The following is a 21666-nucleotide window of genomic DNA, read 5'->3' on the forward strand; positions in this document are numbered from 1 at the left end:
TTTTAATAGAGGTGAATTGAAGGACCTTTCACTCAGGGCATGAAAACAATGTGAAGCAGGAGTTCCTGCAGCCTATTCCAGCCTTGATTTTTTCCTCTCTGGATAGCATTAAGAATTCTCTATTTCTCACCAGCAAAAAGCCTGATTTAGGACAAAGGATTGAACAAGACCTCAGTTTGTTAAAGTATCTTTTCATACAGATTGGAGTCGAGGGAGTTTCTGCAGCTCTTATAAGTAATGGTGACAAAAGCAACCACTTTTCTGGTTACACATTGTAGCAGGAAGTCTGCTGCAGCTCCCAAAGTTGTCGCAAAGCCTTTTCATGTGGAAATGCTGTCCACAAAGACAATTCTGGCCCTGTTTAAATGGACTGGAATAATAAAAACCATAAATGTGTTCTGAAGAACTACTAGAAACCTTGATCCTTTGTTCCCCATAATGTCTTGAGGAATAATGCCAGGAGTTGAGCATTCCATCTGAGCACCTCTTCCGAAAGGCATGCTGGCTCGTTGGTCTAGGCGTATGATTCTCGCTTCGGGTGCGAGAGGTCCCGGGTTCAAATCCCGGACGAGCCCTGGTTTTACATTGAACAAGAAGTTGACCTCTCTGTGGAACAAGTGGTTCTGACAAGGGTGCTTGGTTCATGAGAGGTCAAGAAAGGTTCCAACTCCAGTTGAGTCCATAATTCTCTCTCCAGCTGCACCACTGTGACATGGCTGATCATTCCTTCTGAAAACAAAGCCATTTTTCCAAGGCCCACCACTTTACAGGTTAATTCCTTTTCAACAAAACCATCTTAAAACATGAAGAGGCCAGGCAGATGTAATACACCAGGGGCAAATCAACAAATAAAGTTCTTCTTAGTTATGATTGAAGATATACTGCTGCAACTCCTGCAGGAATTACAAACCCTGCTTGTGAGATTTGCTGTCTTCCACGACACTTGTATTCTAGCCCTGTTCGACTTGAGTGTAAACGGCACAACCATACAGACGTTGTGAATAAAGCCTGGGTGACTTGAACTTTTCCCCCCCTTAATTTGCTCTGCAACCCTATGTGTTGAGTATTACCTGCAGACATGTGCTGAAAACCATTGAAAATATACAGTTACCAGCCAAACAGCCATCCCGTACTCCCACAGTCTGGCTCGTTGGTCTAGGGGTATGATTCTCGCTTAGGGTGCGAGATGTCCCGGGTTCAAATCCCAGAGGAGCCCTGATTTAAAAGTGACCACTCTGAGCGGAACATCACAGTGACTTTTCTCAGTGAGATCCTGGTTGAACCCCGATTTTACAGTGACCACTCTCCGTGGAACATCACACACAGCAACCTTGGACAGATGTATCTGATTAGCCTGGTGGTTAATGAGAGGTTTCAGGTTCCAAATCGGAACATAAGTCCCTGTCAACCAGATCTTGTCTTTAAGCAAATCCTTGTTTCCCAGACTCAGCCTTGACTTTTTCCTCTCTGGATAGCATTAAGAATTCTCTATTTCTCACCAGCAAAAAGCCTGATTTAGGACAAAGGATTGAACAAGACCTCAGTTTGTTAAAGTATCTTTTCATACAGATTGGAGTCGAGGGAGTTTCTGCAGCTCTTATAAGTAATGGTGACAAAAGCAACCACTTTTCTGGTTACACATTGTAGCAGGTAGTCTGCTGCAGCTCCCAAAGTTGTCGCAAAGCCTTTTCATGTGGAAATGCTGTCCACAAAGACAATTCTGGCCCTGTTTAAATGGATTGGAATGAATAAAAAACATAAATGTGTTCTGAAGAAATACTAGAAACCTTGATCCTTTGTTCCCCATAATGTCTTGAGGAATGATGTCAGGAGTTGAGCATTCCGTCTGAGCACCTCCCCCGAAAGGCATGCTGGCTCGTTGGTCTAGGCGTATGATTCTCGCTTCGGGTGCGAGAGGTCCCGCGTTCAAATCCCGGACGAGCCCTGTTTTTACATTGAACAAGAAGTTGACCTCTCTGTGGAACAAGTGGTTCTGACAAGGGCGCTTGGTTCATGAGAGGTCAAGAAAGGTTCCAACTCCAGTTGAGTCCATAATTCTCTCTCCAGCTGCACCACTGTGACATGGCTGATCATTCCTTGTGAAAACAAAGCCATTTTTCCAAGGCCCACCACTTTACAGGTTAATTCCTTTTCAACAAAACCATCTTAAAACATGAAGAGGCCAGGCAGATGTAATACACCAGGGGCAAATCAACAAATAAAGTTCTTCTTAGTTATGATTGAAGATATACTGCTGCAACTCCTGCAGGAATTACAAACCCTGCTTGTGAGATTTGCTGTCATCCACGACACTTGTATTCTAGCCCTGTTCGACTTGAGTGTAAAGGGCACAACCATACAGACGTTGTGAATAAAGCCTGGGTGACTTGAACTTTCCCCCCACTTAATTTGCTCTGCAACCCTATGTGTTGAGTATTACCTGCAGACATGTGCTGAAAAACATTGAAAATATACAGTTACCAGCCAACAGCCATCCTGCTCCACAGTCTGGCTCGTTGGTCTAGGGGTATGATTCTCGCTTAGGGTGCGAGAGGTCCTGGGTTCAAATCCCGGACGAGCCCTGATTTAAAAGTGACCACTCTGAGCGGAACATCACAGTGACTTTTCTCAGTGAGATCCTGGTTGAACCCTGATTTTACAGTGACCACTCTCCGTGGAACATCACACACTGCAACCTTGGACAGAAGTTTCTGATTAGCCTGGTGGTTAATGAGAGGTTTCAGGTTCCAAATCAGAACATAAGTCCCTGTCAACCAGATCTTGTCTTTAAGCAAATCCTTGTTTCCCAGACTCATGCACATCAGGTTCATTCTGCTTCTACAAAAACATCTTGAGACGTAAACAGTACAGTTCTTGAGATAGTGCACAGAGATGATAAAAGGCTCTTTGTGGAATTGCTCACAAATCACTTTCATCGCTGTTTTAATAGAGGTGAATTGAAGGACCTTTCACTCAGGGCATGAAAACAATGTGAAGCAGGAGTTCCTGCAGCCTATTCCAGCCTTGATTTTTTCCTCTCTGGATAGCATTAAGAATTCTCTATTTCTCACCAGCAAAAAGCCTGATTTAGGACAAAGGATTGAACAAGACCTCAGTTTGTTAAAGTATCTTTTCATACAGATTGGAGTCGAGGGAGTTTCTGCAGCTCTTATAAGTAATGGTGACAAAAGCAACCACTTTTCTGGTTACACATTGTAGCAGGTAGTCTGCTGCAGCTCCCAAAGTTGTTGCAAAGCCTTTTCATGTGGAAACGCTGTCTACAAAGACAATTCTGGCCCTGTTTAAATGGACTGGAATAATAAAAACCATAAATGTGTTCTGAAGAACTACTAGAAACCTTGATCCGTTGTTCCCCATAATGTCTTGAGGAATAATGCCAGGAGTTGAGCATTCCATCTGAGCACCTCTTCCGAAAGGCATGCTGGCTCGTTGGTCTAGGCGTATGATTCTCGCTTCGGGTGCGAGAGGTCCCGGGTTCAAATCCCGGACGAGCCCTGGTTTTACATTGAACAAGAAGTTGACCTCTCTGTGGAACAAGTGGTTCTGACAAGGGTGCTTGGTTCATGAGAGGTCAAGAAAGGTTCCAACTCCAGTTGAGTCCATAATTCTCTGTCCAGCTGCACCACTGTGACATGGCTGATCATTCCTTGTGAAAACAAAGCCATTTTTCCAAGGCCCACCACTTTACAGGTTAATTCCTTTTCAACAAAACCATCTTAAAACATGAAGAGGCCAGGCAGATGTAATACACCAGGGGCAAATCAACAAATAAAGTTCTTCTTAGTTATGATTGAAGATATACTGCTGCAACTCCTGCAGGAATTACAAACCCTGCTTGTGAGATTTGCTGTCTTCCACGACACTTGTATTCTAGCCCTGTTCGACTTGAGTGTAAACGGCACAACCATACAGACGTTGTGAATAAAGCCTGGGTGACTTGAACTTTTCCCCCCCTTAATTTGCTCTGCAACCCTATGTGTTGAGTATTACCTGCAGACATGTGCTGAAAAACATTGAAAATATACAGTTACCAGCCAAACAGCCATCCCGTACTCCCACAGTCTGGCTCGTTGGTCTAGGGGTATGATTCTCGCTTAGGGTGGATTTTACAGTGACCACTCTCCGTGGAACATCACACACTGCAACCTTGGACAGATGTATCTGATTAGCCTGGTGGTTAATGAGAGGTTTCAGGTTCCAAATCAGAACATAAGTCCCTGTCAACCAGATCTTGTCTTTAAGCAAATCCTTGTTTCCCAGACTCAGCCTTGATTTTTTCCTCTCTGGATAGCATTAAGAATTCTCTATTTCTCACCAGCAAAAAGCCTGATTTAGGACAAAGGATTGAACAAGACCTCAGTTTGTTAAAGTATCTTTTCATACAGATTGGAGTCGAGGGAGTTTCTGCAGCTCTTATAAGTAAGGGTGACAAAAGCAACCACTTTTCTGGTTACACATTGTAGCAGGTAGTCTGCTGCAGCTCCCAAAGTTGTCGCAAAGCCTTTTCATGTGGAAACGCTGTCCACAAAGACAATTCTGGCCCTGTTTAAATGGACTGGAATTAATAAAATACATAAATGTGTTCTGAAGAACTACTAGAAACCTTGATCCTTTGTTCCCCATAATGTCTTGAGGAATGATGTCAGGAGTTGAGCATTCCGTCTGAGCACCTCCCCCGAAAGGCATGCTGGCTCGTTGGTCTAGGCGTATAATTCTCGCTTTGGGTGCGAGAGGTCCCGGGTTCAAATCCCGGACGAGCCCTGGTTTTACATTGAACAAGAAGTTGACCTCTCTGTGGAACAAGTGGTTCTGACAAGGGTGCTTGGTTCATGAGAGGTCAAGAAAGGTTCCAACTCCAGTTGAGTCCATAATTCTCTGTCCAGCTGCACCACTGTGACATGGCTGATCATTCCTTGTGAAAACAAAGCCATGTTTCCAAGGCTCACCACTTTACATGTTAATTCCTTTTCAACAAAACCATCTTAAAACATGAGGAGGCCAGGCAGATGTAATACACCAGGGGCAAATCAACAAATAAAGTTCTTCTTAGTTATGATTGAAGATATACTGCTGCAACTCCTGCAGGAATTACAAACCCTGCTTGTGAGATTTGCTGTCATCCACGACACTTGTATTCTAGCCCTGTTCGACTTGAGTGTAAAGGGCACAACCATACAGACGTTGTGAATAAAGCCTGGGTGACTTGAACTTTCCCCCCACTTAATTTGCTCTGCAACCCTATGTGTTGAGTATTACCTGCAGACATGTGCTGAAAAACATTGAAAATATACAGTTACCAGCCAAACAGCCATCCCGTACTCCCACAGTCTGGCTCGTTGGTCTAGGGGTATGATTCTCGCTTAGGGTGGATTTTACAGTGACCACTCTCCGTGGAACATCACACACTGCAACCTTGGACAGATGTATCTGATTAGCCTGGTGGTTAATGAGAGGTTTCAGGTTCCAAATCAGAACATAAGTCCCTGTCAACCAGATCTTGTCTTTAAGCAAATCCTTGTTTCCCAGACTCAGCCTTGATTTTTTCCTCTCTGGATAGCATTAAGAATTCTCTATTTCTCACCAGCAAAAAGCCTGATTTAGGACAAAGGATTGAACAAGACCTCAGTTTGTTAAAGTATCTTTTTATACAGATTGGAGTCGAGGGAGTTTCTGCAGCTCTTATAAGTAAGGGTGACAAAAGCAACCACTTTTCTGGTTACACATTGTAGCAGGTAGTCTGCTGCAGCTCCCAAAGTTGTCGCAAAGCCTTTTCATGTGGAAACGCTGTCCACAAAGACAATTCTGGCCCTGTTTAAATGGACTGGAATTAATAAAAAACATAAATGTGTTCTGAAGAACTACTAGAAACCTTGATCCTTTGTTCCCCATAATGTCTTGAGGAATGATGTCAGGAGTTGAGCATTCCGTCTGAGCACCTCCCCCGAAAGGCATGCTGGCTCGTTGGTCTAGGCGTATAATTCTCGCTTTGGGTGCGAGAGGTCCCGGGTTCAAATCCCGGACGAGCCCTGGTTTTACATTGAACAAGAAGTTGACCTCTCTGTGGAACAAGTGGTTCTGACAAGGGTGCTTGGTTCATGAGAGGTCAAGAAAGGTTCCAACTCCAGTTGAGTCCATAATTCTCTGTCCAGCTGCACCACTGTGACATGGCTGATCATTCCTTGTGAAAACAAAGCCATGTTTCCAAGGCTCACCACTTTACATGTTAATTCCTTTTCAACAAAACCATCTTAAAACATGAGGAGGCCAGGCAGATGTAATACACCAGGGGCAAATCAACAAATAAAGTTCTTCTTAGTTATGATTGAAGATATACTGCTGCAACTCCTGCAGGAATTACAAACCCTGCTTGTGAGATTTGCTGTCATCCACGACACTTGTATTCTAGCCCTGTTCGACTTGAGTGTAAAGGGCACAACCATACAGACGTTGTGAATAAAGCCTGGGTGACTTGAACTTTCCCCCCACTTAATTTGCTCTGCAACCCTATGTGTTGAGTATTACCTGCAGACATGTGCTGAAAAACATTGAAAATATACAGTTACCAGCCAAACAGCCATCCCGTACTCCCACAGTCTGGCTCGTTGGTCTAGGGGTATGATTCTCGCTTAGGGTGCGAGAGGTGCCGGGTTCAAATCCCGGACGAGCCCTGATTTAAAAGTGACCACTCTGAGCGGAACATCACAGTGACTTTTCTCAGTGAGATCCTGGTTGAACCCCGATTTTACAGTGACCACTCTCCGTGGAACATCACACACTGCAACCTTGGACAGAAGTTTCTGATTAGCCTGGTGGTTAATGAGAGGTTTCAGGTTCCAAATCAGAACATAAGTCCCTGTCAACCAGATCTTGTCTTTAAGCAAATCCTTGTTTCCCAGACTCATGCACATCAGGTTCATTCTGCTTCTACAAAAACATCTTGAGACGTAAACAGTACAGTTCTTGAGATAGTGCACAGAGATGATAAAAGGCTCTTTGTGGAATTGCTCACAAATCACTTTCATCGCTGTTTTAATAGAGGTGAATTGAAGGACCTTTCACTCAGGGCATGAAAACAATGTGAAGCAGGAGTTCCTGCAGCCTATTCCAGCCTTGATTTTTTCCTCTCTGGATAGCATTAAGAATTCTCTATTTCTCACCAGCAAAAAGCCTGATTTAGGACAAAGGATTGAACAAGACCTCAGTTTGTTAAAGTATCTTTTCATACAGATTGGAGTCGAGGGAGTTTCTGCAGCTCTTATAAGTAATGGTGACAAAAGCAACCACTTTTCTGGTTACACATTGTAGCAGGTAGTCTGCTGCAGCTCCCAAAGTTGTCGCAAAGCCTTTTCATGTGGAAACGCTGTCTACAAAGACAATTCTGGCCCTGTTTAAATGGACTGGAATAATAAAAACCATAAATGTGTTTTGAAGAACTACTAGAAACCTTGATCCTTTGTTCCCATAATGTCTTGAGGAATAATGCCAGGAGTTGAGCATTCCATCTGAGCACCTCTTCCGAAAGGCATGCTGGCTCGTTGGTCTAGGCGTATGATTCTCGCTTCGGGTGCGAGAGGTCCCGGGTTCAAATCCCGGACGAGCCCTGGTTTTACATTGAACAAGAAGTTGACCTCTCTGTGGAACAAGTGGTTCTGACAAGGGTGCTTGGTTCATGAGAGGTCAAGAAAGGTTCCAACTCCAGTTGAGTCCATAATTCTCTGTCCAGCTGCACCACTGTGACATGGCTGATCATTCCTTGTGAAAACAAAGCCATTTTTCCAAGGCCCACCACTTTACAGGTTAATTCCTTTTCAACGAAACCATCTTAAAACATGAAGAGGCCAGGCAGACACCAGGGGCAAATCAACAAATAAAGTTCTTCTTAGTTATGATTGAAGATATACTGCTGCAACTCCTGCAGGAATTACAAACCCTGCTTGTGAGATTTGCTGTCTTCCACGACACTTGTATTCTAGCCCTGTTCGACTTGAGTGTAAACGGCACAACCATACAGACGTTGTGAATAAAGCCTGGGTGACTTGAACTTTTCCCCCCCTTAATTTGCTCTGCAACCCTATGTGTTGAGTATTACCTGCAGACATGTGCTGAAAAACATTGAAAATATACAGTTACCAGCCAAACAGCCATCCCGTACTCCCACAGTCTGGCTCGTTGGTCTAGGGGTATGATTCTCGCTTAGGGTGGATTTTACAGTGACCACTCTCCGTGGAACATCACACACTGCAACCTTGGACAGATGTATCTGATTAGCCTGGTGGTTAATGAGAGGTTTCAGGTTCCAAATCAGAACATAAGTCCCTGTCAACCAGATCTTGTCTTTAAGCAAATCCTTGTTTCCCAGACTCAGCCTTGATTTTTTCCTCTCTGGATAGCATTAAGAATTCTCTATTTCTCACCAGCAAAAAGCCTGATTTAGGACAAAGGATTGAACAAGACCTCAGTTTGTTAAAGTATCTTTTCATACAGATTGGAGTCGAGGGAGTTTCTGCAGCTCTTATAAGTAATGGTGACAAAAGCAACCACTTTTCTGGTTACACATTGTAGCAGGTAGTCTGCTGCAGCTCCCAAAGTTGTCGCAAAGCCTTTTCATGTGGAAACGCTGTCCACAAAGACAATTCTGGCCCTGTTTAAATGGACTGGAATTAATAAAAAACATAAATGTGTTCTGAAGAACTACTAGAAACCTTGATCCTTTGTTCCCCATAATGTCTTGAGGAATGATGTCAGGAGTTGAGCATTCCGTCTGAGCACCTCCCCCGAAAGGCATGCTGGCTCGTTGGTCTAGGCGTGTAATTCTCGCTTTGGGTGCGAGAGGTCCCGGGTTCAAATCCCGGACGAGCCCTGGTTTTACATTGAACAAGAAGTTGACCTCTCTGTGGAACAAGTGGTTCTGACAAGGGTGCTTGGTTCATGAGAGGTCAAGAAAGGTTCCAACTCCAGTTGAGTCCATAATTCTCTGTCCAGCTGCACCACTGTGACATGGCTGATCATTCCTTGTGAAAACAAAGCCATGTTTCCAAGGCTCACCACTTTACATGTTAATTCCTTTTCAACAAAACCATCTTAAAACATGAGGAGGCCAGGCAGATGTAATACACCAGGGGCAAATCAACAAATAAAGTTCTTCTTAGTTATGATTGATGATATACTGCTGCAACTCCTGCAGGAATTACAAACCCTGCTTGTGAGATTTGCTGTCATCCACGACACTTGTACTCTAGCCCTGTTCGACTTGAGTGTAAAGGGCACAACCATACAGACGTTGCGAAGAATGCCTGGGTGACTTGAACTTTCCCCCCACTTAATTTGCTCTGCAACCCTATGTGTTGAGTATTACCTGCAGACATGTGCTGAAAAACATTGAAAATATACAGTTACCAGCCAACAGCCATCCCGTACTCCCACAGTCTGGCTCGTTGGTCTAGGGGTATGATTCTCGCTTAGGGTGCGAGATGTCCTGGGTTCAAATCCCGGACGAGCCCTGATTTAAAAGTGACCACTCTGAGCAGAACATCACAGTGACATTTCTCAGTGAGATCCTGGTTGAACCCCTATTTTACAGTGACCACTCTCCGTGGAACATCACACACTGCAACCTTGGACAGATGTATCTGATTAGCCTGGTGGTTAATGAGAGGTTTCAGGTTCCAAATCAGAACATAAGTCCCTGTCAACCAGATCTTGTCTTTAAGCAAATCCTTGTTTCCCAGACTCATGCACATCAGGTTCATTCTGCTTCTACAAAAACATCTTGAGACGTAAACAGTACAGTTCTTGAGATAGTGCACAGAGATGATAAAAGGCTCTTTGTGGAATTGCTCACAAATCACTTTCATCGCTGTTTTAATAGAGGTGAATTGAAGGACCTTTCACTCAGGGCATGAAAACAATGTGAAGCAGGAGTTCCTGCAGCCTATTCCAGCCTTGATTTTTTCCTCTCTGGATAGCATTAAGAATTCTCTATTTCTCACCAGCAAAAAGCCTGATTTAGGACAAAGGATTGAAAAAGAACTCAGTTTGTTAAAGTATCTTTTCATACAGATTGGAGTCGAGGGAGTTTCTGCAGCTCTTATAAGTAATGGTGACAAAAGCAACCACTTTTCTGGTTACACATTGTAGCAGGTAGTCTGCTGCAGCTCCCAAAGTTGTCGCAAAGCCTTTTCATGTGGAAACGCTGTCCACAAAGACAATTCTGGCCCTGTTTAAATGGACTGGAATAATAAAAACCATAAATGTGTTCTGAAGAACTACTAGAAACCTTGATCCTTTGTTCCCCATAATGTCTTGAGGAATAATGCCAGGAGTTGAGCATTCCATCTGAGCACCTCTTCCGAAAGGCATGCTGGCTCGTTGGTCTAGGCGTATGGTTCTCGCTTCGGGTGCGAGAGGTCCCGGGTTCAAATCCCGGACGAGCCCTGGTTTTACATTGAACAAGAAGTTGACCTCTCTGTGGAACAAGTGGTTCTGACAAGGGTGCTTGGTTCATGAGAGGTCAAGAAAGGTTCCAACTCCAGTTGAGTCCATAATTCTCTCTCCAGCTGCACCACTGTGACATGGCTGATCATTCCTTGTGAAAACAAAGCCATTTTTCCAAGGCCCACCACTTTACAGGTTAATTCCTTTTCAACAAAACCATCTTAAAACATGAAGAGGCCAGGCAGATGTAATACACCAGGGGCAAATCAACAAATAAAGTTCTTCTTAGTTATGATTGAAGATATACTGCTGCAACTCCTGCAGGAATTACAAACCCTGCTTGTGAGATTTGCTGTCTTCCACGACACTTGTATTCTAGCCCTGTTCGACTTGAGTGTAAACGGCACAACCATACAGACGTTGTGAATAAAGCCTGGGTGACTTGAACTTTCCCCCCCTTAATTTGCTCTGCAACCCTATGTGTTGAGTATTACCTGCAGACATGTGCTGAAAACCATTGAAAATATACAGTTACCAGCCAAACAGCCATCCCGTACTCCCACAGTCTGGCTCGTTGGTCTAGGGGTATGATTCTCGCTTAGGGTGTGAGATGTCCCGGGTTCAAATCCCAGAGGAGCCCTGATTTAAAAGTGACCACTCTGAGCGGAACATCACAGTGACTTTTCTCAGTGAGATCCTGGTTGAACCCCGATTTTACAGTGACCACTCTCCGTGGAACATCACACACTGCAACCTTGGACAGATGTATCTGATTAGCCTGGTGGTTAATGAGAGGTTTCAGGTTCCAAATCAGAACATAAGTCCCTGTCAACCAGATCTTGTCTTTAAGCAAATCCTTGTTTCCCAGACTCAGCCTTGATTTTTTCCTCTCTGGATAGCATTAAGAATTCTCTATTTCTCACCAGCAAAAAGCCTGATTTAGGACAAAGGATTGAACAAGACCTCAGTTTGTTAAAGTATCTTTTCATACAGATTGGAGTCGAGGGAGTTTCTGCAGCTCTTATAAGTAATGGTGACAAAAGCAACCACTTTTCTGGTTACACATTGTAGCAGGTAGTCTGCTGCAGCTCCCAAAGTTGTCGCAAAGCCTTTTCATGTGGAAACGCTGTCCACAAAGACAATTCTGGCCCTGTTTAAATGGACTGGAATTAATAAAAAACATAAATGTGTTCTGAAGAACTACTAGAAACCTTGATCCTTTGTTCCCCATAATGTCTTGAGGAATGATGTCAGGAGTTGAGCATTCCGTCTGAGCACCTCCCCCGAAAGGCATGCTGGCTCGTTGGTCTAGGCGTGTAATTCTCGCTTTGGGTGCGAGAGGTCCCGGGTTCAAATCCCGGACGAGCCCTGGTTTTACATTGAACAAGAAGTTGACCTCTCTGTGGAACAAGTGGTTCTGACAAGGGTGCTTGGTTCATGAGAGGTCAAGAAAGGTTCCAACTCCAGTTGAGTCCATAATTCTCTGTCCAGCTGCACCACTGTGACATGGCTGATCATTCCTTGTGAAAACAAAGCCATGTTTCCAAGGCTCACCACTTTACATGTTAATTCCTTTTCAACAAAACCATCTTAAAACATGAGGAGGCCAGGCAGATGTAATACACCAGGGGCAAATCAACAAATAAAGTTCTTCTTAGTTATGATTGATGATATACTGCTGCAACTCCTGCAGGAATTACAAACCCTGCTTGTGAGATTTGCTGTCATCCACGACACTTGTACTCTAGCCCTGTTCGACTTGAGTGTAAAGGGCACAACCATACAGACGTTGCGAAGAATGCCTGGGTGACTTGAACTTTCCCCCCACTTAATTTGCTCTGCAACCCTATGTGTTGAGTATTACCTGCAGACATGTGCTGAAAAACATTGAAAATATACAGTTACCAGCCAACAGCCATCCCGTACTCCCACAGTCTGGCTCGTTGGTCTAGGGGTATGATTCTCGCTTAGGGTGCGAGATGTCCTGGGTTCAAATCCCGGACGAGCCCTGATTTAAAAGTGACCACTCTGAGCAGAACATCACAGTGACATTTCTCAGTGAGATCCTGGTTGAACCCCTATTTTACAGTGACCACTCTCCGTGGAACATCACACACTGCAACCTTGGACAGATGTATCTGATTAGCCTGGTGGTTAATGAGAGGTTTCAGGTTCCAAATCAGAACATAAGTCCCTGTCAACCAGATCTTGTCTTTAAGCAAATCCTTGTTTCCCAGACTCATGCACATCAGGTTCATTCTGCTTCTACAAAAACATCTTGAGACGTAAACAGTACAGTTCTTGAGATAGTGCACAGAGATGATAAAAGGCTCTTTGTGGAATTGCTCACAAATCACTTTCATCGCTGTTTTAATAGAGGTGAATTGAAGGACCTTTCACTCAGGGCATGAAAACAATGTGAAGCAGGAGTTCCTGCAGCCTATTCCAGCCTTGATTTTTTCCTCTCTGGATAGCATTAAGAATTCTCTATTTCTCACCAGCAAAAAGCCTGATTTAGGACAAAGGATTGAACAAGACCTCAGTTTGTTAAAGTATCTTTTCATACAGATTGGAGTCGAGGGAGTTTCTGCAGCTCTTATAAGTAATGGTGACAAAAGCAACCACTTTTCTGGTTACACATTGTAGCAGGTAGTCTGCTGCAGCTCCCAAAGTTGTTGCAAAGCCTTTTCATGTGGAAACGCTGTCTACAAAGACAATTCTGGCCCTGTTTAAATGGACTGGAATAATAAAAACCATAAATGTGTTCTGAAAAACTACTAGAAACCTTGATCCTTTGTTCCCCATAATGTCTTGAGGAATAATGCCAGGAGTTGAGCATTCCATCTGAGCACCTCTCCCGAAAGGCATGCTGGCTCGTTGGTCTAGGCGTATGATTCTCGCTTCGGGTGCGAGAGGTCCCGGGTTCAAATCCCGGACGAGCCCTGGTTTTACATTGAACAAGAATTTGACCTCTCTGTGGAACAAGTGGTTCTGACAAGGGTGCTTGGTTCATGAGAGGTCAAGAAAGGTTCCAACTCCAGTTGAGTCCATAATTCTCTGTCCAGCTGCACCACTGTGACATGGCTGATCATTCCTTGTGAAAACAAAGCCATTTTTCCAAGGCCCACCACTTTACAGGTTAATTCCTTTTCAACAAAACCATCTTAAAACATGAAGAGGCCAGGCAGATGTAATACACCAGGGGCAAATCAACAAATAAAGTTCTTCTTAGTTATGATTGAAGATATACTGCTGCAACTCCTGCAGGAATTACAAACCCTGCTTGTGAGATTTGCTGTCTTCCACGACACTTGTATTCTAGCCCTGTTCGACTTGAGTGTAAACGGCACAACCATACAGACGTTGTGAATAAAGCCTGGGTGACTTGAACTTTTCCCCCCCTTAATTTGCTCTGCAACCCTATGTGTTGAGTATTACCTGCAGACATGTGCTGAAAAACATTGAAAATATACAGTTACCAGCCAAACAGCCATCCCGTACTCCCACAGTCTGGCTCGTTGGTCTAGGGGTATGATTCTCGCTTACCATACAGACGTTGTGAATAAAGCCTGGGTGACTTGAACTTTCCCCCCACTTAATTTGCTCTGCAACCCTATGTGTTGAGTATTACCTGCAGACATGTGCTGAAAAACATTGAAAATATACAGTTACCAGCCAACAGCCATCCTGCTCCACAGTCTGGCTCGTTGGTCTAGGGGTATGATTCTCGCTTAGGGTGCGAGAGATCCCGGGTTCAAATCCCGGACGAGCCCTGATTTAAAAGTGACCACTCTGAGCGGAACATCACAGTGACTTTTCTCAGTGAGATCCTGGTTGAACCCCGATTTTACAGTGACCACTCTCCGTGGAACATCACACACTGCAACCTTGGACAGAAGTTTCTGATTAGCCTGGTGGTTAATGAGAGGTTTCAGGTTCCAAATCAGAACATAAGTCCCTGTCAACCAGATCTTGTCTTTAAGCAAATCCTTGTTTCCCAGACTCATGCACATCAGGTTCATTCTGCTTCTACAAAAACATCTTGAGACGTAAACAGTACAGTTCTTGAGATAGTGCACAGAGATGATAAAAGGCTCTTTGTGGAATTGCTCACAAATCACTTTCATCGCTGTTTTAATAGAGGTGAATTGAAGGACCTTTCACTCAGGGCATGAAAACAATGTGAAGCAGGAGTTCCTGCAGCCTATTCCAGCATTGATTTTTTCCTCTCTGGATAGCATTAAGAATTCTCTATTTCTCACCAGCAAAAAGCCTGATTTAGGACAAAGGATTGAACAAGACCTCAGTTTGTTAAAGTATCTTTTCATACAGATTGGAGTCGAGGGAGTTTCTGCAGCTCTTATAAGTAATGGTGACAAAAGCAACCACTTTTCTGGTTACACATTGTAGCAGGTAGTCTGCTGCAGCTCCCAAAGTTGTCGCAAAGCCTTTTCATGTGGAAACGCTGTCCACAAAGACAATTCTGGCCCTGTTTAAATGGACTGGAATTAATAAAAAACATAAATGTGTTCTGAAGAACTACTAGAAACCTTGATCCTTTGTTCCCCATAATGTCTTGAGGAATGATGTCAGGAGTTGAGCATTCCGTCTGAGCACCTCCCCCGAAAGGCATGCTGGCTCGTTGGTCTAGGCGTATAATTTTCGCTTTGGGTGCGAGAGGTCCCGGGTTCAAATCCCGGACGAGCCCTGGTTTTACATTGAACAAGAAGTTGACCTCTCTGTGGAACAAGTGGTTCTGACAAGGGTGCTTGGTTCATGAGAGGTCAAGAAAGGTTCCAACTCCAGTTGAGTCCATAATTCTCTGTCCAGCTGCACCACTGTGACATGGCTGATCATTCCTTGTGAAAACAAAGCCATGTTTCCAAGGCTCACCACTTTACATGTTAATTCCTTTTCAACAAAACCATCTTAAAACATGAGGAGGCCAGGCAGATGTAATACACCAGGGGCAAATCAACAAATAAAGTTCTTCTTAGTTATGATTGATGATATACTGCTGCAACTCCTGCAGGAATTACAAACCCTGCTTGTGAGATTTGCTGTCATCCACGACACTTGTACTCTAGCCCTGTTCGACTTGAGTGTAAAGGGCACAACCATACAGACGTTGCGAAGAAAGCCTGGGTGACTTGAACTTTCCCCCAACTTAATTTGCTCTGCAACCCTATGTGTTGAGTATTACCTGCAGACATGTGCTGAAAAACATTGAAAATATACAGTTACCAGCCAACAGCCATCCCGTACTCCCACAGTCTGGCTCGTTGGTCTAGGGGTATGATTCTCGCTTAGGGTGCGAGATGTCCTGGGTTCAAATCCCGGACGAGCCCTGATTTAAAAGTGACCACTCTGAGCAGAACATCACAGTGACATTTCTCAGTGAGATCCTGGTTGAACCCCTATTTTACAGTGACCACTCTCCGTGGAACATCACACACTGCAACCTTGGACAGATGTATCTGATTAGCCTGGTGGTTAATGAGAGGTTTCAGGTTCCAAATCAGAACATAAGTCCCTGTCAACCAGATCTTGTCTTTAAGCAAATCCTTGTTTCCCAGACTCATGCACATCAGGTTCATTCTGCTTCTACAAAAACATCTTGAGACGTAAACAGTACAGTTCTTGAGATAGTGCACAGAGATGATAAAAGGCTCTTTGTGGAATTGCTCACAAATCACTTTCATCGCTGTTTTAATAGAGGTGAATTGAAGGACCTTTCACTCAGGGCATGAAAACAATGTGAAGCAGGAGTTCCTGCAGCCTATTCCAGCCTTGATTTTTTCCTCTCTGGATAGCATTAAGAATTCTCTATTTCTCACCAGCAAAAAGCCTGATTTAGGACAAAGGATTGAACAAGACCTCAGTTTGTTAAAGTATCTTTTCATACAGATTGGAGTCGAGGGAGTTTCTGCAGCTCTTATAAGTAATGGTGACAAAAGCAACCACTTTTCTGGTTACACATTGTAGCAGGTAGTCTGCTGCAGCTCCCAAAGTTGTTGCAAAGCCTTTTCATGTGGAAACGCTGTCTACAAAGACAATTCTGGCCCTGTTTAAATGGACTGGAATAATAAAAACCATAAATGTGTTCTGAAAAAACTACTAGAAACCTTGATCCTTTGTTCCCCATAATGTCTTGAGGAATAATGCCAGGAGTTGAGCATTCCATCTGAGCACCTCTCCCGAAAGGCATGCTGGCTCGTTGGTCTAGGCGTATGATTCTCGCTTCGGGTGCGAGAGGTCCCGGGTTCAAATCCCGGACGAGCCCTGGTTTTACATTGAACAAGAATTTGACCTCTCTGTGGAACAAGTGGTTCTGACAAGGGTGCTTGGTTCATGAGAGGTCAAGAAAGGTTCCAACTCCAGTTGAGTCCATAATTCTCTGTCCAGCTGCACCACTGTGACATGGCTGATCATTCCTTGTGAAAACAAAGCCATTTTTCCAAGGCCCACCACTTTACAGGTTAATTCCTTTTCAACAAAACCATCTTAAAACATGAAGAGGCCAGGCAGATGTAATATACCAGGGGCAAATCAACAAATAAAGTTCTTCTTAGTTATGATTGAAGATATACTGCTACAACTCCTGCAGGAATTACAAACCCTGCTTGTGAGATTTGCTGTCTTCCACGACACTTGTACTCTAGCCTTGTTCGACTTGAGTGTAAAGGGCACAACCATACAGACGTTGCGAAGAAAGCCTGGGTGACTTGAACTTTCCCCCCCTTAATTTGCTCTGCAACCCTATGTGTTGAGTATTACCTGCAGACATGTGCTGAAAAACATCGGAAATATACAGTTACCAGCCAACAGCCATCCCATACTCCCACAGTCTGGCTCGTTGGTCTAGGGGTATGATTCTCGCTTTGGGTGCGAGAGGTCCCGGGTTCAAATCCTGGACGAGCCCTGGTTTAAAAGTGACCACTCTGAGCGGAACATCACAGTGACTTTTCTCAGTGAGATCCTGGTTGAACCCCTATTTTACAGTGACCACTCTCCGTGGAACATCACACACTGCAACCTTGGACAGATGAATCTGATTAGCCTGGTGGTTAATGAGAGGTTTCAGGTTCCAAATCAGAACATAAGTCCCTGTCAACCAGATCTTGTCTTTAAGCAAATCCTTGTTTCCCAGACTCATGCACATCAGGTTCAATCTGCTTCTACAAAAACATCTTGAGACGTAAACAGTACAGTTCTTGAGATAGTGCACAGAGATGATAAAAGGCTCTTTGTGGAATTGCTCACAAATCACTTTCATCACTGTTTTAATAGAGGTGAATTGAAGGACCTTTCACTCAGGGCATGAAAACAATGTGAAGCAGGAGTTCCTGCAGCCTATTCCAGCCTTGATTTTTTCCTCTCTGGATAGCACTAAGAATTCTCTATTTCTCACCAGCAAAAAGCCTGATTTAGGACAAAGGATTGAACAAGACCTCAGTATGTTAAAGTATCGTTTCATACAGATTGGAGTCGAGGGAGTTTCTGCAGCTCTTATAAGTAATGGTGACAAAAGCAACCACTTTTCTGGTTACACATTGTAGCAGGTAGTCTGCTGCAGCTCCCAAAGTTGTCGCAAAGCCTTTTCATGTGGAAACGCTGTCCACAAAGACAATTCTGGCCCTGTTTAAATGGACTGGAATTAATAAAAAACATAAATGTGTTCTGAAGAACTACTAGAAACCTTGATCCTTTGTTCCCCATAATGTCTTGAGGAATAATGACAGAAGTTGAGCATTCCATCTGAGCACCTCTCCCGAAAGGCATGCTGGCTCGTTGGTCTAGGCGTATGATTCTCGCTTCGGGTGCGAGAGGTCCCGGGTTCAAATCCTGGACGAGCCCTGTTTTTACATTGAACAAGAAGTTGACCTCTCTGTGGAACAAGTGGTTCTGACAAGGGTGCTTGGTTCATGAGAGGTCAAGAAAGGTTCCAACTCCAGTTGAGTCCATAATTCTCTCTCCAGCTGCACCACTGTGACATGGCTGATCATTCCTTGTGAAAACAAAGCCATTTTTCCAAGGCCCACCACTTTACAGGTTAATTCCTTTTCAACAAAACCATCTTGAAACATGAAGAGGCCAGGCAGATGTAATACACCAGGGGCAAATCAACAAATAAAGTTCTTCTTAGTTATGATTAAAGATATACTGCTGCAACTCCTGCAGGAATTACAAACCCTGCTTGTGAGATTTGCTGTCTTCCACGACACTTGTATTCTAGCCCTGTTCGACTTGAGTGTAAACGGCACAACCATACAGACGTTGCGAAGAAAGCCTGGGTGACTTGAACTTTCCCCCCACTTAATTTGCTCTGCAACCCTATTTGTTGAGTATTACCTGCAGACATGGGCTGAAAAACATTGAAAATATACAGTTACCAGCCAACAGCCATCCCGTACTCCCACAGTCTGGCTCGTTGGTCTAGGGGTATGATTAATAAAAAACATAAATGTGTTCTGAAGAACTACTAGAAACCTTGATCCTTTGTTCCCCATAATGTCTTGAGGAATGATGTCAGGAGTTGAGCATTCCGTCTGAGCACCTCCCCCGAAAGGCATGCTGGCTCGTTGGTCTAGGGGTATGATTCTCGCTTTGGGTGCGAGAGGTCCCGGGTTCAAATCCCGGACGAGCCCTGATTTAAAAGTGACCACTCTGAGCGGAACTTCACAGTGACTTTTCTCAGTGAGATCCTGGTTGAACCCCGATTTTACAGTGACCACTCTCCGTGGAACATCACACACTGCAACCTTGGACAGATGTATCTGATTAGCCTGGTGGTTAATGAGAGGTTTCAGGTTTCAAATCAGAACATAAGTCCCTGTCAACCAGATCTTGTCTTTAAGCAAATCCTTGTTTCCCAGACTCATGCACATCAGGTTCATTCTGCTTCTACAAAAACATCTTGAGACGTAAACAGTACAGTTCTTGAGATAGTGCACAGAGATGATAAAAGGCTCTTTGTGGAATTGCTCACAAATCACTTTCATCGCTGTTTTAATAGAGGTGAATTGAAGGACCTTTCACTCAGCGCATGAAAACAATGTGAAGCAGGAGTTCCTGCAGCCTATTCAAGCCTTGATTTTTTCCTCTCTGGATAGCTTTAAGAATTCTCTATTTCTCACCAGCAAAAAGCCTGATTTAGGACAAAGGATTGAACAAGACCTCAGTTTGTTAAAGTATCTTTTCATACAGATTGGAGTCGAGGGAGTTTCTGCAGCTCTTATAAGTAATGGTGACAAAAGCAACCACTTTTCTGGTTACACATTGTAGCAGGTAGTCTGCTGCAGCTCCCAAAGTTGTCGCAAAGCCTTTTCATGTGGAAACGCTGTCCACAAAGACAATTCTGGCCCTGTTTAAATGGACTGGAATTAATAAAAAACATAAATGTGTTCTGAAGAACTACTAGAAACCTTGATCCTTTGTTCCCCATAATGTCTTGAGGAATGATGTCAGGAGTTGAGCATTCCGTCTGAGCACCTCCACCGAAAGGCATGCTGGCTCGTTGGTCTAGGCGTATGATTCTCGCCTTGGGTGCGAGAGGTCCCGGGTTCAAATCCCGGACGAGCCCTGGTTTTACATTGAACAAGAAGTTGACCTCTCTGTGGAACAAGTGGTTCTGACAAGGGTGCTTGGTTCATGAGAGGTCAAGAAAGGTTCCAACTCCAGTTGAGTCCGTAATTCTCTGTCCAGCTGCACCACTGTGACATGGCTGATCATTCCTTGTGAAAACAAAGCCATGTTTCCAAGGCTCACCACTTTACATGTTAATTCCATTTCAACAAAACCATCTTAAAACATGAGGAGGCCAGGCAGATGTAATAGACCAGGGGCAAATCAACAAATAAAGTTCTTCTTAGTTATGATTGATGATATAATGCTGCAACTCCTGCAGGAATTACAAACCCTGCTTGTGAGATTTGCTGTCATCCACGACACTTGTACTCTAGCCCTGTTCGACTTGAGTGTAAAGGGCACAACCATACAGACGTTGCGAAGAAAGCCTGGGTGACTTGAACTTTCCCCCCACTTAATTTGCTCTGCAACCCTATGTGTTGAGTATTACCTGCAGACATTTGCTGAAAAACATTGAAAATATACAGTTACCAGCCAACAGCCATCCCGTACTCCCACAGTCTGGCTCGTTGGTCTAGGGGTATGATTCTTGCTTAGGGTGCGAGAGGTCCCGGGTTCAAATCCCGGACGAGCCCTGATTTAAAAGTGACCGCTCTGAGCGGAACATCACAGTGACTTTTCTCAGTGAGATCCTGGTTGAACCCCGATTTTACAGTGACCACTCTCCGTGGAACATCACACACTGCAACGTTGGACAGATGTATCTGATTAGCCTGGTGGTTAATGAGAGGTTTCAGGTTCCAAATCAGAACATAAGTCCCTGTCAACCAGATCTTGTCTTTAAGCAAATCCTTGTTTCCCAGACTCATGCACATCAGGTTCATTCTGCTTCTACAAAAACATCTTGAGACGTAAACAGTACAGTTTTTGAGATAGTGCACAGAGATGATAAAAGGCTCTTTGTGGAATTGCTCACAAATCACTTTCATCGCTGTTTTAATAGAGGTGAATTGAAGGACCTTTCACTCAGGGCATGAAAACAATGTGAAGCAGGAGTTCCTGCAGCCTATTCCAGCCTTGATTTTTTCCCATTCTGGATAGCATTAAGAATTCTCTATTTCTCACCAGCAAAAAGCCTGATTTAGGACAAAGGATTGAACAAGACCTCAGTTTGTTAAAGTATCTTTTCATACAGATTGGAGTCGAGGGAGTTTCTGCAGCTCTTATAAGTAATGGTGACAAAAGCAACCACTTTTCTGGTTACACATTGTAGCAGGTAGTCTGCTGCAGCTCCCAAAGTTGTCGCAAAGCCTTTTCATGTGGAAACGCTGTCCACAAAGACAATTCTGGCCCTGTTTAAATGGACTGGAATTAATAAAAAACATAAATGTGTTCTGAAGAACTACTAGAAACCTTGATCCTTTGTTCCCCATAATGTCTTGAGGAATGATGTCAGGAGTTGAGCATTCCGTCTGAGCACCTCCACCGAAAGGCATGCTGGCTCGTTGGTCTAGGCGTATGATTCTCGCTTTGGGTGCGAGAGGTCCCGGGTTCAAATCCCGGACGAGCCCTGGTTTTACATTGAACAAGAAGTTGACCTCTCTGTGGAACAAGTGGTTCTGA

At 44.0% G+C, this 21666-nt stretch overlaps 17 non-coding genes across 17 annotated transcripts; all 17 read left to right on the forward strand.

The window, feature by feature from the left end:
* The first annotated feature begins 503 nt into the window (after positions 1–503).
* Positions 504–575, forward strand: trnap-cgg (transfer RNA proline (anticodon CGG)). The gene has a single exon. It is a non-coding gene; the product is annotated as a tRNA-Pro (tRNA).
* A 1935-nt stretch (positions 576–2510) lies between these two features.
* On the forward strand, positions 2511–2582 carry trnap-agg (transfer RNA proline (anticodon AGG)). Its single transcript has one exon. It is a non-coding gene; the product is annotated as a tRNA-Pro (tRNA).
* An 862-nt stretch (positions 2583–3444) lies between these two features.
* On the forward strand, positions 3445–3516 carry trnap-cgg (transfer RNA proline (anticodon CGG)). The gene has a single exon. It is a non-coding gene; the product is annotated as a tRNA-Pro (tRNA).
* Positions 3517–6617: 3101 nt separating this feature from the next.
* On the forward strand, positions 6618–6689 carry trnap-agg (transfer RNA proline (anticodon AGG)). Its single transcript has one exon. It is a non-coding gene; the product is annotated as a tRNA-Pro (tRNA).
* An 861-nt stretch (positions 6690–7550) lies between these two features.
* trnap-cgg (transfer RNA proline (anticodon CGG)) lies at positions 7551–7622 on the forward strand. Its single transcript has one exon. It is a non-coding gene; the product is annotated as a tRNA-Pro (tRNA).
* A 1827-nt stretch (positions 7623–9449) lies between these two features.
* On the forward strand, positions 9450–9521 carry trnap-agg (transfer RNA proline (anticodon AGG)). The gene has a single exon. It is a non-coding gene; the product is annotated as a tRNA-Pro (tRNA).
* An 862-nt stretch (positions 9522–10383) lies between these two features.
* trnap-cgg (transfer RNA proline (anticodon CGG)) lies at positions 10384–10455 on the forward strand. The gene has a single exon. It is a non-coding gene; the product is annotated as a tRNA-Pro (tRNA).
* Positions 10456–12392: 1937 nt separating this feature from the next.
* Positions 12393–12464, forward strand: trnap-agg (transfer RNA proline (anticodon AGG)). The gene has a single exon. It is a non-coding gene; the product is annotated as a tRNA-Pro (tRNA).
* An 862-nt stretch (positions 12465–13326) lies between these two features.
* trnap-cgg (transfer RNA proline (anticodon CGG)) lies at positions 13327–13398 on the forward strand. The gene has a single exon. It is a non-coding gene; the product is annotated as a tRNA-Pro (tRNA).
* Positions 13399–14156: 758 nt separating this feature from the next.
* trnap-agg (transfer RNA proline (anticodon AGG)) lies at positions 14157–14228 on the forward strand. The gene has a single exon. It is a non-coding gene; the product is annotated as a tRNA-Pro (tRNA).
* A 1503-nt stretch (positions 14229–15731) lies between these two features.
* Positions 15732–15803, forward strand: trnap-agg (transfer RNA proline (anticodon AGG)). Its single transcript has one exon. It is a non-coding gene; the product is annotated as a tRNA-Pro (tRNA).
* An 863-nt stretch (positions 15804–16666) lies between these two features.
* trnap-cgg (transfer RNA proline (anticodon CGG)) lies at positions 16667–16738 on the forward strand. Its single transcript has one exon. It is a non-coding gene; the product is annotated as a tRNA-Pro (tRNA).
* Positions 16739–17305: 567 nt separating this feature from the next.
* On the forward strand, positions 17306–17377 carry trnap-ugg (transfer RNA proline (anticodon UGG)). The gene has a single exon. It is a non-coding gene; the product is annotated as a tRNA-Pro (tRNA).
* Positions 17378–19031: 1654 nt separating this feature from the next.
* Positions 19032–19103, forward strand: trnap-ugg (transfer RNA proline (anticodon UGG)). Its single transcript has one exon. It is a non-coding gene; the product is annotated as a tRNA-Pro (tRNA).
* An 863-nt stretch (positions 19104–19966) lies between these two features.
* trnap-ugg (transfer RNA proline (anticodon UGG)) lies at positions 19967–20038 on the forward strand. Its single transcript has one exon. It is a non-coding gene; the product is annotated as a tRNA-Pro (tRNA).
* A 568-nt stretch (positions 20039–20606) lies between these two features.
* On the forward strand, positions 20607–20678 carry trnap-agg (transfer RNA proline (anticodon AGG)). The gene has a single exon. It is a non-coding gene; the product is annotated as a tRNA-Pro (tRNA).
* An 864-nt stretch (positions 20679–21542) lies between these two features.
* trnap-ugg (transfer RNA proline (anticodon UGG)) lies at positions 21543–21614 on the forward strand. Its single transcript has one exon. It is a non-coding gene; the product is annotated as a tRNA-Pro (tRNA).
* The last annotated feature ends 52 nt before the right edge of the window (positions 21615–21666 follow it).

This window comes from Clarias gariepinus, chromosome 14, assembly GCF_024256425.1.
Source record: "Clarias gariepinus isolate MV-2021 ecotype Netherlands chromosome 14, CGAR_prim_01v2, whole genome shotgun sequence".
Lineage (NCBI taxonomy): Eukaryota > Metazoa > Chordata > Actinopteri > Siluriformes > Clariidae > Clarias > Clarias gariepinus.